The 16,201-nt window shown below is 48.6% G+C and overlaps 1 protein-coding gene across 3 annotated transcripts in view; it reads left to right on the top strand.

Moving 5' to 3' along the window:
- ebf1a (EBF transcription factor 1a) overlaps positions 1 to 16,201 on the top strand; it is a 53,979-nt gene that overhangs the window by 7,264 nt on the left and 30,514 nt on the right. The window lies entirely within an intron of this gene.

Genomic DNA, 16,201 nt, shown 5'->3' with positions numbered 1-16,201 from the left:
GTCTGGTGTGTGTTTCTGTATATAAATCTAAGTTCTTAGCCGCCCTTTGACTCGCACATTTCTTTGAGTGTGGCCCTTTCTCCTGCTGTCATAAACTACCTCTGACCGATGGAGCGCCTTGCGTGATTTACGGTCAATCACAAATATAAAAGCCTCCTAGATTTACTGCAGTGAGTGTGTGCGTGTGTGTGTGTGTGTGTGGCGACACACTGGAGGGACCGTATTTGTATATACTTGAGCAGTTCGTCGAGCAGCGTGCAGATTTAAGGCTGCTCTGATCAGGACTCAAGTTCTTCCACTCTAAACGTTCCACAAAAGCATCACGGTTTGACTTTTGTTGACTACAATTTGTCATCCATAAAGGCTGCACCGTCAGGTTATGCGAAGTACATCATGGGCTGCTTTGAATTTGTCACATTTGAGTGTATTTATGTGACTGTTAATGAGGCAGTGACCTGTGCTATCTGATGAACACAGCTGTCCTGTTCTCGCTGCTGCTCTGTCAAATGCTACCCTTTACCTGTGTATGTATGTGTGTGCATATCCGTGTGTGAGTTTGTGTGTGCGCCACCCTCGTTCCGCTCCAGCGAAGCGGAAGGCCTCACCTCAGCGCTCCCTGAGACAGCTGCACCCCGCCACGTGGCCTCAGACAACACGCCTGCCCATCACTCTGTGCCACATTTCTGATTTTTGTTTCCCCCGTGTGCATACTTGTTGAATCTCTCATCTGTGCGCTCCGACGCTCCGCCTTTCCCGGGCGCCAGCCTGGCTCGCCGCGGCCCGAACTTTCCCTTCGGTTTGCTGCAGTTTGAGCACGGCCACCTCGGCGAGGCAGGCTGGGGGAACAGCTTTCCCGGCGCCGAGCATGTGTTGTGGACGCTCGCTGGCGGTATTCCCCCGGCGCCCGATGGCTCAGGTGTGAGGGCAGCATTAACGAACAACAAATTAGAACAGGGGGAGGGAAAACAACGGCAATATCTCTGTTTTCCTCTCCAGCGAGCACTCTTTCTGGACAGGAAAATAGGTCAGGTGAGAGGAGAGCGGTCGGGGAGGGGGTGATTGCTAGTTTTTTTCTTTTAAAGGCGATGGGTGGGGTGGCTGAAGCTGAGAATGAGGAGAACGAGGAGCGGAGGGCTTGAACATTTGCTCGGTTAGTACCAATATATTCTCGGCAACTGTAATAATCAGGGATTCATAAACAAACAAACAACTGAGGCTGAAACTGACTCAATTACCATGAGTTCGCCTCCTTCAAATTCATAAAGAAATACCATCAGCAGCCCCTCTCCACCCTTGAAGTTATTTAGTTCGTTAAATAAGGGCTCGTTAGCCCTCTGCTGTTTCGCAGAGATGATTAGATTTTACAGCCCTAATTAGCTGGGCTAGCTCTAACTCTTCTGGAAGAGTAATGGGTCTGATTGCCTAATTAGCTCTCTCTCGTTAAGACGGGAGAAACAGGCCACTGCAGCAAAACCGCAGGAATGAGGAAAAATAAAGTCAGCTAATGAGAAACTTATTTGATTGTTAGGAGAACAAATCTGGTACAGTGTGGATAGGCGGCGCTCTGGGTACTGTACTTACTCACCGGGAGAATTGCTCTCGTCTCCTGTTGAAAACAAAATTTGTTTGGGCTTTAACATGTCCACAAGGAGCAATACGATTTGGATCCTAATTACGAGGCGTATTTGTTTAGGCTATGATAGCGCAAAAACGCTCGAACATTTCTTGGATTTTTACCGAAGCGGAAAGAATCGTTCACCACAGTCCTCCTTTATGGCTGTTTCAGTTTAGGCGCGTTCAGTTTTAGAAGTCGTGCTGTCGTCTCTGACGGTCTCCTCCAGCTGTTTCTCATCCGGATCAGTCAGCGCAGACGATGAAGACAACTCGTGCCATGTTGCATGAATTTAGCCTCCAAGGTGGTGAGTTCTTAGAAATTCACAGATGGACCTTGGCATGACATTTTGTGTCTGCGCTTGACACCGGGCGAAGGAGAAGCAGCTGAAAGGTGAGACGCTCCCGTCTCTTCCCAGGGGAAACATGTGTGGTCCACTTTAGCCTCTTACAGAGACAGGATAATACGGGGGGAGCCCTTAACCCTCCAACCTCCACTTCTCTACGGTGCTCCTGGTAAGCGTGGGGTTAATCATATGCAGCCACTGCTTATGATCAGTCTATCCTGCGCCTGAACGGGCCTCAAATCACAAACACATTTCCCTCCCATCCGCGCACACCTTCGCTAACGCTCTGTATCGCAACATTTCCTCTTCACAGAGCTATTTCGTTTCAAATAACTTGGCACATACCAGTAACTAGCGACAACCCTTACTCATGTTGTCCCTCCAGCGTCATGTGTCCTCTCCTGCCTCCTACCACCTGTGTCCCGTGGCCCTTTCCTGCTCGTCCAGTTCCCATAGGCCCGCTACAGGGTGTCCCCCTGGCAGGCAGAGCCTCTCTGGAGGGGAATAGAAACGCTCTGTGACCAGAGATAAGAATCCACTGGTTAGCTCGGCGTAGCCTTTATCCCCCCTTTCCACTCGCATTGCTCTGGGGGGGCAAAGGGGTGTCAAGTTTACATGCACAGACAATGTTATTTCAGGTTTATTGCTGTTTTTGAGTGGTGCTTGTGTGTGTTTGCGTTTGCCCACACTCCTGCAGCCCGCTGTTGATGTGGCCCATTTCCTCACATGCGTGCCTTTGCTTGTGTATCCGCATCGATGCTGGTCATTTCCCCAGAAGTGAGTGTGTGTGTTGATAGAGGCCATTTCCTGACGAGTGTGTGTGTGTCTTGAGTGAAGAATGTCGGGCAGGAAGTGCTCCTCCCGGGGAGGGTGATGTCATGGCCGACGGTTTCCTGTTCTCTGAGCTAGTGGAACGGGCCAGACTCACAGCTTCATGGTGGGTAGTTAGCGCTCGGTGACCAGGTTTTGGTTCACCTTTCGGTCGCTTCAGTTCCAGACGTGGTTTGGGTTCACACGCCGGATCACTTAACATCTGCTGGGAGCAAATGCAAGTTCAGGGCTGGCAGCGTACTGAACATTTGCTAAGCTCATGTTTTGCTTGTTTGGTCACTGTCCCTCTGTTGTGGGGAACCCCCTTATTGTTTTGGTTGTTGTGTTTGCATGCACTTCCTGGGGTGAAAGGTCAGTGTGTTGCCTTGGTTGGGCTAACGTGCACTAGTGAATAATGTATGTCATTGACTTTATGTCAGCCCTGCCAGCCCCCCAAGCAGAGCCCACCCATGTTTAATTCATCCGTCTCATTTGTGTGTGTGCGTGCACGCGCGCGCCTGCGCAAATGTGTGTGCGTGTGTCATTTAGAGGCCCAGTCTGCACCTGTCCAGCCATTAGCCCCCTTCTCATTTGCATATGATGCTAATGTGGTTTACTGGCAGCGCCTTCCGTCCCCTTAGCTTAGTTTCATTTTCATATCCATGAGTGTTAGTGAGAAGGCGAACGCACGCTTACTGTACAGCCATCCCACATTCTCCTGCCGGCGTGCGCTGACGACTTAACATCGAAAAAGATTTGCTTTTCTTTGCCACATCTCGTGTCTGTTTTATTTTAGGCCAGATTGTCTTTTCCATTCTATCCCACTTTTTTTCTTTCTCACGGTTGGTTTCTATTGTGTCTCTGACCACCTATCAGTAGCTTGACATTTCCCTCCGAGACAAAGAGAAGCTATAGAAAGTCATGTGACACTGGGGGTGACATCACTTTTTCTTGGTGGATTACAGTACAGTATCCACTGCGCTCCCCCCGTCTTTTTTTTTTTTATATAACTTGTATGGTCTCCCTTTAGCCTGATTTGATGTTTTTTCCTTCCGGGGTGGGGAGGTGCACACTGTACACACAGCCCTCCTCTTTAGAAGACTTTCTTTTTTCTTGTTGATGTTGATGTGCTGTTTCTTTCTTTTTTTTTTTTTTTTGTGCAGTCTTAAGGGGGAGCAGCTGCATTAGATGTTATGAGAGGCTTTGAACAGGACTTGCCCTGAGCTGGTTCTGGTGTTTGTGCAGGGCTCAGGGGCAGAGAAGCAGAGTTGCTGGCTCATCGATATGCAGGCAGAACTCCCTTCCCTCAGGTGCTAGGTGCCTCGCAAATCTGCCTCACACACACATACGAGGAGCGCACACACAGACACGAATCCACGCTCGCCCACAAATAAACTCACGGTGCCTATATACATACAGGGGACGGGGACGCGTGCATGTGTAAGAATCCACGGGCGTGCAAAAATGTAACGAACGCACGCACACACGCACAAATGCAGATTGACCTGCAGCTTTCTGCATCTGTTTGGTTGTTCTTTTTTCCTTCCCTGCGGGCCCCCCCCCTTCCATCTCCAATGTTGGAGGAAAGCGCGTCCCCAAGGGACGGACGGGTGCGCTGATTGACAGCAGAGAGCTTGGAGGTCGAGGAGCCTCAACGCCTTCAACTGCACCTTCAGCCCTCTCGCCCCCAACAACTGGCTTCGCTTTCATTTGCAAACACCCCGCCAAAAATGAACGCGTGACTCAGAAAATGTACACGGATTTGTTTTGTGTTCGTCACTGTGAAATATCGCATTTGTTTTGCGGTAAGGAAACAATTAGGAACATGCACATATTTTATTAATGTTAAGTTTGTGTGTGTTCATTGTTTAATTCTTTCCCTAATAAACTAAAACAGAGCTGGTATCACACTTTTATAGGTATATTAAGCTAATGCTCCCCAGCTGAATGCAGGTAACAACCAGTTTATTAGGGCATATAAAGGGTAATTTACAAATGTCATAACAGTGAAAAAGTTTTGGGTTTCATGACATGAGTTTTTTTTTTTTTTTTTTTTTTTTTTATGTTTTTTCTTTTTCTTTTGGCTTGAGCCTCTGTAAATAGCACTGTTGTAGCTCTATTTTCACTGCAAACTGCTTTGTCATTACTGCTTGACATTCCCTGCCTGACCTGGCCACTCTCCTTGGTTGTTCCCTCTGTCTTTGTGTCAGTGTTTGTTCTGTCCCAGAATGAAGGGGTTTTGCTGGCCAGGGCTGACCCAAATGAGTAGCGTCCTACTTCTCCGAGAGCTATTTAAGACATTTTTGGTGTCGGAAATTGCAGGTTGGAGAGATAGAGATAGAACGGCAGTGAAATAGAATGAAGATATATTTACCATACGGAAAAGGTCCCATGCGCGAACGTGTGTGTGGTACGGCGAGTGAGGGAAGAGTAACGTTTTCCAGGATTTAGTCCGTGACTCGCCCTAGAAGATGCGCTCAATTTGCTTTTCAAATGAGGCGTGAAGAGCACGAGTGTGCGCCTCTTGGTGTGATGCTATACGTTTGGACGTGCATGGCTCTGTGTGTGTGTGTCTGTGTGTGTGCGCGCTCGCCGCGAGCGGGGCTTTGTTTTCTCAGTGCTCTGATGTGTGTGGACAGTCGAGCACACGTCCCACTAAGTGCTCTCTCACACAGCCAATGTGTTACACGGCCGCCTGTGCCACTGCTCTTAATTGAATAGACATACCAGCTCCTCTCTGTGAAGGATACTCGGGCCTCCTCTCCGAGCTGTGGGCCGAGCCCGGCGAGTCGTGGAGCGGCACAGCTCCGAGCTGCCCCCGATCTCGGCTCTCGCCGATGATTCATCGCTTCCTGATGGTTTCTGCTAAGTGAGAACGCAGACAGTGTGCTCCATGCCAGTTTCATACCCCCCTAACGGGTGTCTCACTTCCCATCAGCTAGTTTCCACCCCACACCCTCCCTCTTGCTCTTTTTACACGCCACCGTAGCCCAGGATGTAAGTCCAGGTGTCCAGGATGAGTGCTTGTGACCCGCTGTGCCCGCGCAAGATGTATAGTCTGTTGATTGTTTTCCATCAATCTGTCCAGGAAGAATGGATCGCTGGCCAGGCGCTCTCAGTTTCACATGTCACAATAGAAGGAAAACCCGCACGGCATGGGGGGAGACAGGGTGGGAGAGATGTGTTGTGTGATAATGGCGGTGGGATTCTGCAACAAAGTTGTGGCATTTAAGTCATAATCTGTTTTATGTCTTTTCATGAAACAGAAAAAGGGGGAAAAAAACAAACATATTGGCTGTTTTGTTGTCATCCTCTCCGAGTTCGGCCTGCTCAAATCTGCTGTTCCGCGTGAGTTTTGTGAAACTGAGCTCGACTGATTTGAGCTGTAAAGCTAAAGAGACTAAAGGAAACGCTTCAAGGGTAGCGTCTCCGCCGCAATTAAACGTAAAGCCGGGACGTCAGCGCGCAGACAATTACGGTCAACGGCGCGGTTCGATCAAAGGGACGACAGATTTTTTTTTTTACGTCCCTGATATATTCCTTTTACTTTGCATTAATCACATGTCACCGTTCCACTTCAAAATGCGGAGCTGAATTTAAAGGCCTTTGTTTGTGTTTATGTAACTCGCGAGGGGAGACAAAGTAAGGCGTAGGCAATCGGCTGAGACACTTTGTTGTTTTACACCGCCTCACCCTCCTTCATGTGTGCACCGCTGGCGTTTGTTTGTTTGTTTGTTTGTTTACCGAGCGGCTTGACCTCACTCAGAGGAATGTTCGCTCCTTTTACTTCTGTGTCTCCTTCCGTGTTCGCCTCCCTCTGATTTTCATCCATCCACGCGTCTCTCCTTCTTCCTCTCCTCTCTTTCTCCGCGTTTGCCTTGCCTGCCCCTCCGTGTCTGTGTGCCTTTTGTCTTTTGTCCTCCCACTCAAAACTCCGGATTTAACTCTGAAGACTTTTTGGTTAATCACACTTGGAGTCTTCCCCACGTTTGAACGCTCTTCCTCGGCGGCGTGCTCTTCCTCGATCTCTGCGCGCGGCTCGGGAGAGGAGCCGCGCTAATTATCCCGGTTATTGGCTCCTCCAGCGCAGGAGCTGTGATTTACATGAGGTGACATTCAGTTCAAACGCGCAGACCTTCGCAACCTTTTTTCGGGGGGGGGAAACAATTAACGGCACCGCTTTCTCCTCTGCCTCTCTCCTCTACCTTCTTTTTTCTCTGCACACCAGCTCCCTCCCTCTTCCTCTGGCTATTGTCTTCGCGCAAACAGAGACGATTTACTGCCAAAAGAATGAGGGGTGTGAGAGGCAAAACAGTTGGTGTATTTTCTGTGGCAAGTGATTGCTTGCTTGTTAATTTACACTTCTCCTTTAGGGTATTCAGGGAAGAAGCTTCTGAGTGGATAACTTCAGCTTTGTAGGACTGCAGCCCTTAAATTAAATTGCACCCCATTTGTACAACAAAGACCTCGCTTTGTATCTTCTGTATTTCCCCGCCTGACCCCCCTGGAAAATTCAACACATACGCTCTCTTAACACACACCTATGGGCAGACATGTAGCCGAGACAGAGCGCGTTCAGAACACAATCACAAACTTCCAAGCGTTAATGAAGCGAGTCTCTCTTCTGTCATGACGCCCATGTTAGCATGACAAGATGTTTACACACACAATCACGGCGGCGCCTCTGATGTGGGCCGAGATGAAAGCGAGATAAGAGGCGAGGGAAAAGAGGAGGCAGAGACGTGATGGTGAGAGCGTCGGGTACGGGCTGCTTTTCTCTGTTTGACAGGAGGACAGTTGTAACAGTACCCCACTGAGAGCCGGGAGCGAGACACACACACACACGCAGACAGACAGATAGACAACAGAAAGGGAACCTGGAGCTAAAAAAAAAAAAAGTAATATTCTGAAAAGGAGAGACTTCCTTTTTTCTTCTATAGAGGACTTCTCTGAACTCAGACACGTTCTCGAATCAGGAGGAAAACAATTAGATCCACCCGCTTCCCCTTGTCCCGCAGTGTAGATTACAAATGAGCAAACCTGGCATTTATCACATTACTACAAACATTTATTAAAGCCGGTTCCCCTCTAAAGCTGCAGAGATAACAGTGGGTAATTGCAGAGACTGGCTCTATTAGTTAAGTATGCCTAATGTCACTGCCTCAGAGCATTAATGGACGCCGTAGTATTATGTTCCTGCGCTCATTACCACCCCACTCCCCTTCAAACAGATACACACACACACACACACGCTTGCACACCCTCTCCCCCCTTCCACTGACCCTGCAGCAGGAGTCTCTGCCACTCTAATGAGAAATGGAAAACACTGCTCCGCGAGCTCCAAGACACACACACACACACGCGAACGCACACACACACGCGCTCTCAACGGGAGACATTAGAAAGGGGACAGAGGGGTACAACACCATAATCACACACGCCCAGGGAAACAATTGTACCGTTATCAGAGTGATCACATTATAAAAGTTTAATAAACACCAAACGGCCTAATGGTGAATTAGCCCGCATCTGCCCCGTGTTGTGCCAGGCTATAATTAGTGATTTAACAGAGACAAACAAATGTTTTTTAGCCAGAGCCTCTCGCAGCTTTTCACAGTCAACAGATTTGCGGTCGGACATAAATTATCTCGTTTGGCCAGAATTAAGGGGAAAATGAAAGGAGGTTTTTATTGTGTGATCTTGACTCCAAGACACCAAAAAGTCACACACAGACACACACACAGAGAAAAAGAGGGAGAGTGACGATCGCACAAACACGGAACCGCAGAGAGTAGAGTTTGGCTCAAGCCCCAGTCTGGTTTCCTAAGTGGCACTTGAGATGTGTATGGAGAGAGGCGGATGGGTGCTTGAGATTGTTGAGGAGGAGGAGGAGGAGGGAGAGCGAATGAATGGGGCGTTAGGTGGGGTGGCTGAAAAGAAGAGCGGAAAAGGTGACGTGGAATGAGGCCGCGCGGAAGCAGTTGTGTGCCAGTTTTGGTGCAGCCCGCGTGAAATCGATGACAATTTCTAATTTCCAATCACAAAGGACCCATCACTTTTTAAAGGGGACTCCGTCCCCGCTCATCAATATTACATCAAGACCCAGACTCTCAGCGCGAGGGAGCAGGAGTGTGAGAAAACGGCTGAGGGGAGGGAATGTGGCTTCGGTCCAGAGTGTGTGCATGCATGTGTGTGTGTGTGTGTGTGTCTAAGGGAGGGAGGGGGTTCTTGGTGTAGGAAGGGGAGGGGAGGAAGAGGGCATCTGCTGAGGTTGTAGAAAACATTGCTTCCAGCATACACAAATGTGCAAACGCATACCCCACCTTGCATGTGTGTATGTGTGTGTATGTGTGTGTCTGCATCTGTCTGACTGCTTGTGTGTGTGTGTGTGTGTGTGTGTGTGTGTGTGCGTGTGCGTGCGTGCGTGCGTGCGTGTGCGTGTGCGTGCGCGCTTGCCAGCTGAGTGACAGCTTTGTATTGATCTGTGGGAGGCCCCGGTGTCATTAGACCCAGTATGGACCAGCAGGCACACGTGGAGGTCAGGGCATGGAGTTTGTGCATGTGTGTGTGTGTGTGTGTGTGTCATTCAGTGTGTGTGTGTGCATGTAGGACTGGGGGACCAAGTGTTCAGTAGTGACAGGCTCAAGCCTCTGAAGGAAAATCAATCGTGTCATAAGAGGAAGGTTTCCTCCAGCCTCCTTCTCCCCCTTTCCTCTCTCCTCCTCTTCTTCTCATCCTTTCTCCTCTTTCCCCCTTTTTTTCCTGTCCATTCCCCTCATCTGGGAGGTCACCCAAAGACCCTCCATTTACACGTTTACCACCCCTTTTTTCTGTTTCTTTTTTTTTTGCCTTCTTCTCTCTGAGCTCCTCAGCCTTATACTCGACACTCCTGGGTCAGCTGTGGGGGTTGCATGTGTGATGCAGCGATCAATTCGGAGGGTTACCCTGGCAAAAAAAAAAAACTGAGCCATTAGTGACAGACCTGATCCTGGATCAGCCCTCATTAACTAAAAGGGCATCGGGGGTGTTTGTCCAGATAAAAGAAATGACCCCAAACCAGGGCCAATTAACTGAGAGGGCAGAGGAATCGACGGCGTGCATTATTTTTGTTGAGCGGAAGTTTGATTCGAAGAAGAAGAAAAAGTAGAAACTGATGCGACTTTGTTTTATTGTGAATGTAAGCTGTCCTTCAGTTATTTATCACGAAGGATGAGCACACACTGCCTCTCCTTCGCACACAGACACACACACACACACACACAGGGCAAGCATCCACCTGTTCTCCTCTCCCCTTTCTTGCCTGAGGGGACTAGTATGGTAGATAACAGTCTGAGTGGGCCTGCTGCAAAACACTAATCAGACCTAACACTGCCTAATTAGCACAGAGTCCACTGATTGGCTTACAGCAATAATTAACACAGGTGAGAATAATTAGCTCCCCATAGACCTGTTTGTGCCTGCATGTGTGTGTGTGTGTGTGTGTGTGTGAGCGTGTGTGTGTGTGTGTGTGTGTGTGTGTGTGTGTGTGTGAAGGATGTTATTATGCAGTCTTGGTCCCCAGTGAGACTGAGGAGGCAGAGAGAAGAATCAAACTCATTACTGAAACCAGGCCAACCTGTGTTAGGTGCTCTGCTTTCCCACACCCAGAGAATTAGCCACAGAGAGAGATCCACCTCCCATTTCTCCCTCTCTCTCTCTCTTCACTTGTGCGTGCACGCTTACTTTCTCTCCTTTTATTTTTCTTTACTCTCTACATCTCTCCGTCCCTTTCCCCACCCCCCCGCTGATGACTGAAGGTGCGTTTGAGGAATCTCACCGCTAGGTGAACCTGCTAACATGAGACGAAACGCAGACGCGGGGCATCTCTCTATCATATTCTGCCTCTCCGGTGGTCCGCTTCCCCCTTTCATCTGCCCCATCTCTCTTTAGAACAGTAAGAAGAAAACGGGAGGGGAAAAAAAAATGTTGGCGACCGCTGTCTTCCTTTCCGTGTGAAGAGCTCCATCATAGCCCCTCCATAAAAATTGTATAGCATGCACCACATAGGCTACTGCTCACTGCCTAGTTGTGTGTTGCCTGGAAGCCGCTGAAATGTGCCGAGACGGAGCGAGAACGAGATAATGAGAGGGAGAGACAAAGGAAAGAAAAGGAGGGACGTTGTTTTTGCTGAGTGACTGGCCGTCGTTCGTCAGCCCGTAAGCAGCATGGTGTCCTCCGTCTCACTCTCCCTGGTTATTTTTACCAAAGTGCTGCGTCTTTGATCAAGCCAACATCACAGAGGAGAAGACGGGCACGCAGACACTGAGAAGAGGAGGGAGGGGGGGGGTTAATATTGGAACACAATTGACGGCTTGTCACTTTTAGCTCCGAGGCACCGACATCGCAGAGTAGTTAGTTCGGTGCCAGAGAGGGAGACAGAGGGGGGTAACACACACACACACACATACACCAACACACCTCTAGAGCTTTTTTCAGTGCTAAATAAATAACAAGCAAGGATGTAAATTGGTGTTTTCCTGGAGTGTGCGGCTGCTCCTGGGATGTATTTTTCATGTCAAGGCGTTTTAGAGTGGTTTAGGAGTGCAGGATGTACGGGTAATGAATTTAACCCCCGAAAACTGCGCGTAAACACACAAACGCGCAGCCATGCTCTCGTACGTACACGCATACGCGGGGAGGGATTCGACGGTTTACCTGACCACAGGTGCGCCGCAGCACTAATATGAGCCTCTTTCAAGCTGAATCCCACCCCCACCCCACAACCCTCCCCTCCACCCACCTCCCTCTCCGCACAATTGTTCTCCTCCCACCAAGATCCAGGGAGGTGCCAGGGGCGACATCAGCCTATAACCATAAACTAGTAGACACACAGTAGGAGAGGAAAGCTCATTGTTGGCTGACTGATCTCCAGTCTCTCGCTGACAAGTCTCCCATGTTCGCTAGATTTGTTTTTTGTTCTGTTCGCTCGTGGTAAACACTTGCCTCTCATAACAGGCAGCTACTACAGTACCTCTGTCACACTAAGGCTGTCAACACAACGCTTACCCGCACTGTACTCCACGTCACACTGAGCTGAATGTTGCACACACACACACACACAGGCACACACACAGGCACAAATACAAGATATATGTAGGCTACGTACGAGGGAAATGGATGTACTCAGACTCGGCTTAAATGCATATAAGAGCTGTTAAAACTCTGTTTATGGGAGGCATTTGCATAGTATTCAGAGCACTTTCTGTTTCCTGTCTCCTTTTACACACACACACACACTTACACTCATAAGCTGCACTTTTCCACCACAAATACCCTCAACATGCCGTCCTGACTTAAATAAAAAAAATAAAAAATTAAAAAAATGAAAGAAGGGTGATTGAGGCAAAACAAGGAAGGCTGTTTTTTTTCCATATTTCCTGTTTCAATAATTAATATGCATGAGTTTTATGGCCGCTTAAGATGCGATCAATTATTCATTAACAGCATGTTAATTGCATCCACAGTCGTGAATATTTAACCAAACACTAAATCAATGGGGTCGAATGAGAAGCAATATGGACATTTTATAAGCTTTGCCAAAAATTGGGCTAGGCTTTAATGAAAGCAGCAGATTGAAAAGGGACAAATGCGAAGAAGGAACGAACTTCACAAAAGGGGGATGGGGTGGTGGTGGTGGTGGGTGGAGGGGGGTTGTGTTTAGAAAGCAGACGGTATGAATAAATGCAAGGTTGTTGACTGGTAATAGTGTAGTCAGTGACTCTTAGCCTTTTTCTTCCGCTTTGTCCCTTCTTTTTTCCCCCAATCTCCACCTTTTTTTTTTTTTTTTTTTAAATGGAGAGGATGTAATCTCTTCATCTCTGCCCACTGTAGCCAGCCTTTTTTCGCTCTCAAAGACTCCAGACTCCTTTGTCCTGGATCTTTGTGTGCTTTTTTGTGCTTTTTGTGTGTGTGTGTGTGTGTGTCTGCGCGGCTCCTGTTTGCGTGTGTTTGTGTGTGCGCGTGTCACAGCGGTGTCTGGACAGTGACATTTCTCTGCTTGGATAACCATCGCGCCCTCTGTCCCTCTGTCCCTCCAGCCATGACGCAGGGTAATGTCACCTGTCAGTCTCAAACTGGCCTATCACACCCACCTGCTGGCCCCTCGTCCCCCACCAGACCCTAACTGCCCTCCCACTCCCTCACCTGACCCAGAACAGCCCCACCCCGTCCCCCACCCTCTTATCTTGACTCCAACTGCTCCCCCTTACTGACTCACCTGGGAGACAAAAGCCCTCGCCGTCTTTCCCTTCCTACTCCTTTTGTCTTCTCCTCCGCCACCTCATATGACTCCATATCCTCCTGCTCTTTCGCTGCCTTATATCCAAATGGCAACCCCACCCCTTCTTCCCTCTTGCATTTGCCCCCAGGACTCCAGAATATTGCATGGGAAGACGGCGCATACGGCGAATGGCGAACTCGGGGGTGGGAAGTTGACTTTTTGCCTGGACCTCGGTACTTGCGGCGCCTGTTTTCAATTACTCTCCAGGCACTGGGAGGGTGGAGGTTTATGCATTATATGGGAATGTAATTGACTATAACTGCCCTCTTAACATTAACCAGGTGTACTGGCTGAGTGTGTGAGATTAGGCCCCGGGTCTTGGCCCGTTTACGGTGTGTGTGCGCGGGCTGTCTATGCGGTTGTGTTGTTGCTGATGTATTTATACCCTTGCTCCTGTGAGGTGCTGCCCATTAGCGCCGCATTTAAATACGCCATTTTCCCGTGCGTGGCTGCGTTTGCGCGCGCGTGTGTGCGAGCGCGCCGCTGCCTGTCCGTTCGTGTGGGTTGCATCACGCATCTGCCTGTGTGCATGTAAGAATGAGAGGGAAAGTAAAGAAAGAGGCAGGATACAGATGCAGCCCGCTTCAAGGGGGGCCTGACTTTACAAGGACAAAGTCAAAATGGGCCCATTCACAAGGCTGACACGCTGTGATTTGTATGTATAGTAGTGTGCAGCCTGCAGGGCACTAGCCCAGGGGCTATCACAAACACCCAGACCAGCACACCAGCAGGGGGAGGCGAATGGAGGCGAATTGGAAAGTGTGTGTTTAGAAGGAGAAGGATGTGTGTGCATGTGTGGCGGTAAAAAAGAAGCATCAACAGGCTGTCAATCAAGCCCCAGCCACAGCTTGTCACTCCTCGATAGAACTCGTCCGGGGGAGAATGGGAGTCCCTGGGACCCTGAGAGGAGAAAAGAGGAGGAGGAGGAGGTGCTGCAGGGGAGACGGAGGCAGCGGGGAGGAGGGTGACTGTCTGTCTGTCTCGGCGGCTCAAGCTTGATTTGATATTTGATACCGAGCATGTGGCATTTGAATGCAAATCTATTTTGATTGTCTCACCGTCTGATAGGGTTAAGAGGACTCTATAGGGGATATGCATGTGTATCAGAGGGCTGCTTTGAGGCACGCACACATACACAATAAGAGAATTATTCAGAGGGATTATATTACTCACCAATTCACTTGCATCAGGCCCTTTTTCCCCCCTCAAAGCAATATAAAGCTATTTAATCAGAGGAAATATATAAGCTAATGGGTCAGAGGTTATGGAAATGTGTTGGACTGGCGCATGTGTCCATTTGAAAATGTGAGCCTGTGCAGGATAATTATTTTGTGGAGGACTGTGCTTAAAAGCAAGCATGCCAAGTAGGTAGACAGACGGACAGAGGGACGGATGGATAAAGTCGGTATTACTGCAGTATGGAAATCCGAGGCTCAGTTCCCTCCCAATTAGAGCAGTGACTTCTGAAATGCCATAATACCCATTAATTAGCAGGCTGCTATTTTCTCAGTGATTTGGCTAATTAGTCTGCGAGGCACTACACTATCTGGACCATTATTATTGGGCTGAAGCCATGCAAACACACTCGCGCACGGCACTCACGCGCACCAAACACGGAGCCCGCGTATGCACACCTTACAACTGGAAGAGGAGGTACACGTGCTGCGCACACCACGACAATTTCCCACAGTTGAGTGACCCTAATTTAAGTGACACCATTATATGCTTCAATAGCAGCGTAGCACAGCATTAGCGAGTTAAAGCCGAAGATGGGGGTGTTGATAAAGAGTTCGAATTCGCCGGCCTCTTCCTCTTCCAGCTGTATTCTACCCGTAGCATGGGCTGAAAAAACACAACAAATAGCAACATATTCCAGTTAGAAACAACCAGGGAGGCATCCCAGCCTCTTGTAATGACTTGGCATGTGTGTGTATGTGTGTGTGTGTGCGTGCGTGTGCATCTTTCTCTGCCTGCCCCGACAGTCCATCAGTGTCTCCCACCGGACAGACAGGCCACTGACACAGCACCACGAGGCCAGGAAACCTCTTCAATCACTCCCTCACTTTTCCCTCTGTCAGGCAGCAGAAAGGCGTGATTGATCTGTTGTTTCTCCTCGACGTTAAAGTAAAGAAGTTGGGTCGAGTTATAAAAAAAAAGAAAGAAAAAAAGAAAAAAATACAAATAAATTGGTTTGTGACAACCGCTTTCATAGGTTTAGTAATCTTCTCCGTCCATAAAGCGTCTTGTAGCCCGCGCGTGTGTTTCGCACGCATGTGCGGGAGAGAGCGTGCTCACGCTCCTCCTCGCAGCCCGATGAACTTCGCAAGTGTCCCATCACCACTTTAATCAAATTACTTATGAACCAAAATTGACAGTTTTCATTAATTATAAAGGATTATTCTAATTGCGATTCAAATTTATTCATTTAGAACAGACGGCATTCAGTAATGTTTCAGGAAATTTGCATATTAAATGGAGAGGGTAGGCTATTAGCTATGCTAATGTATGCATGATTCCTTATTTTGTGATTGGTGGGCCATATGTAGCAGGCTGGGGGTGTGCAGGTGAGGAATCTAGAAGGCGCTGTAATATGTTTGATAAACACAGAGGGACGCAAGGCCAAAACACACATTTAGAAGTGCACATCCACACACACACACACGCGGGCGCGCACTGTGGGAAGCCATAAGTCTCTGTTCAATATCAATCTCTCTCTGTCTTTCCTCTGTCTCACACACACACACACACACTCACTCTCTGTCTCACAATTTCTCAGTCTCTCCCACTCTCTGCTTCCATATTCCTCCCTGAAGACCCATTGGTGGGAACAACTTTTCACCCAAGAACAAACGTGGCACACTAATTAAGTTTCTGATTTCTGATCTTGCTGCATTTAGAAACATAACCTTGAGCCTGTGTACAGTCACAGTCACAGTTATGATTTAATACGGTGCTTAAATGGAACAAAAAGAAAGAACTTTTGCAAGCGGCACATTCATCCCCACAATGTATGGGGCCGGTCCCGGGCTGACACAATGCTCTTTATCAAGCTATATATAGTCAATGCATTATGCATTAACTTTAACATGTGCTTAAATCAACACTATTCAATATG

Source organism: Mugil cephalus, chromosome 5 (assembly GCF_022458985.1).
Source record: "Mugil cephalus isolate CIBA_MC_2020 chromosome 5, CIBA_Mcephalus_1.1, whole genome shotgun sequence".
Classification (NCBI taxonomy): domain Eukaryota; kingdom Metazoa; phylum Chordata; class Actinopteri; order Mugiliformes; family Mugilidae; genus Mugil; species Mugil cephalus.
This window is presented reverse-complemented; position numbering and strand designations above follow the sequence as displayed.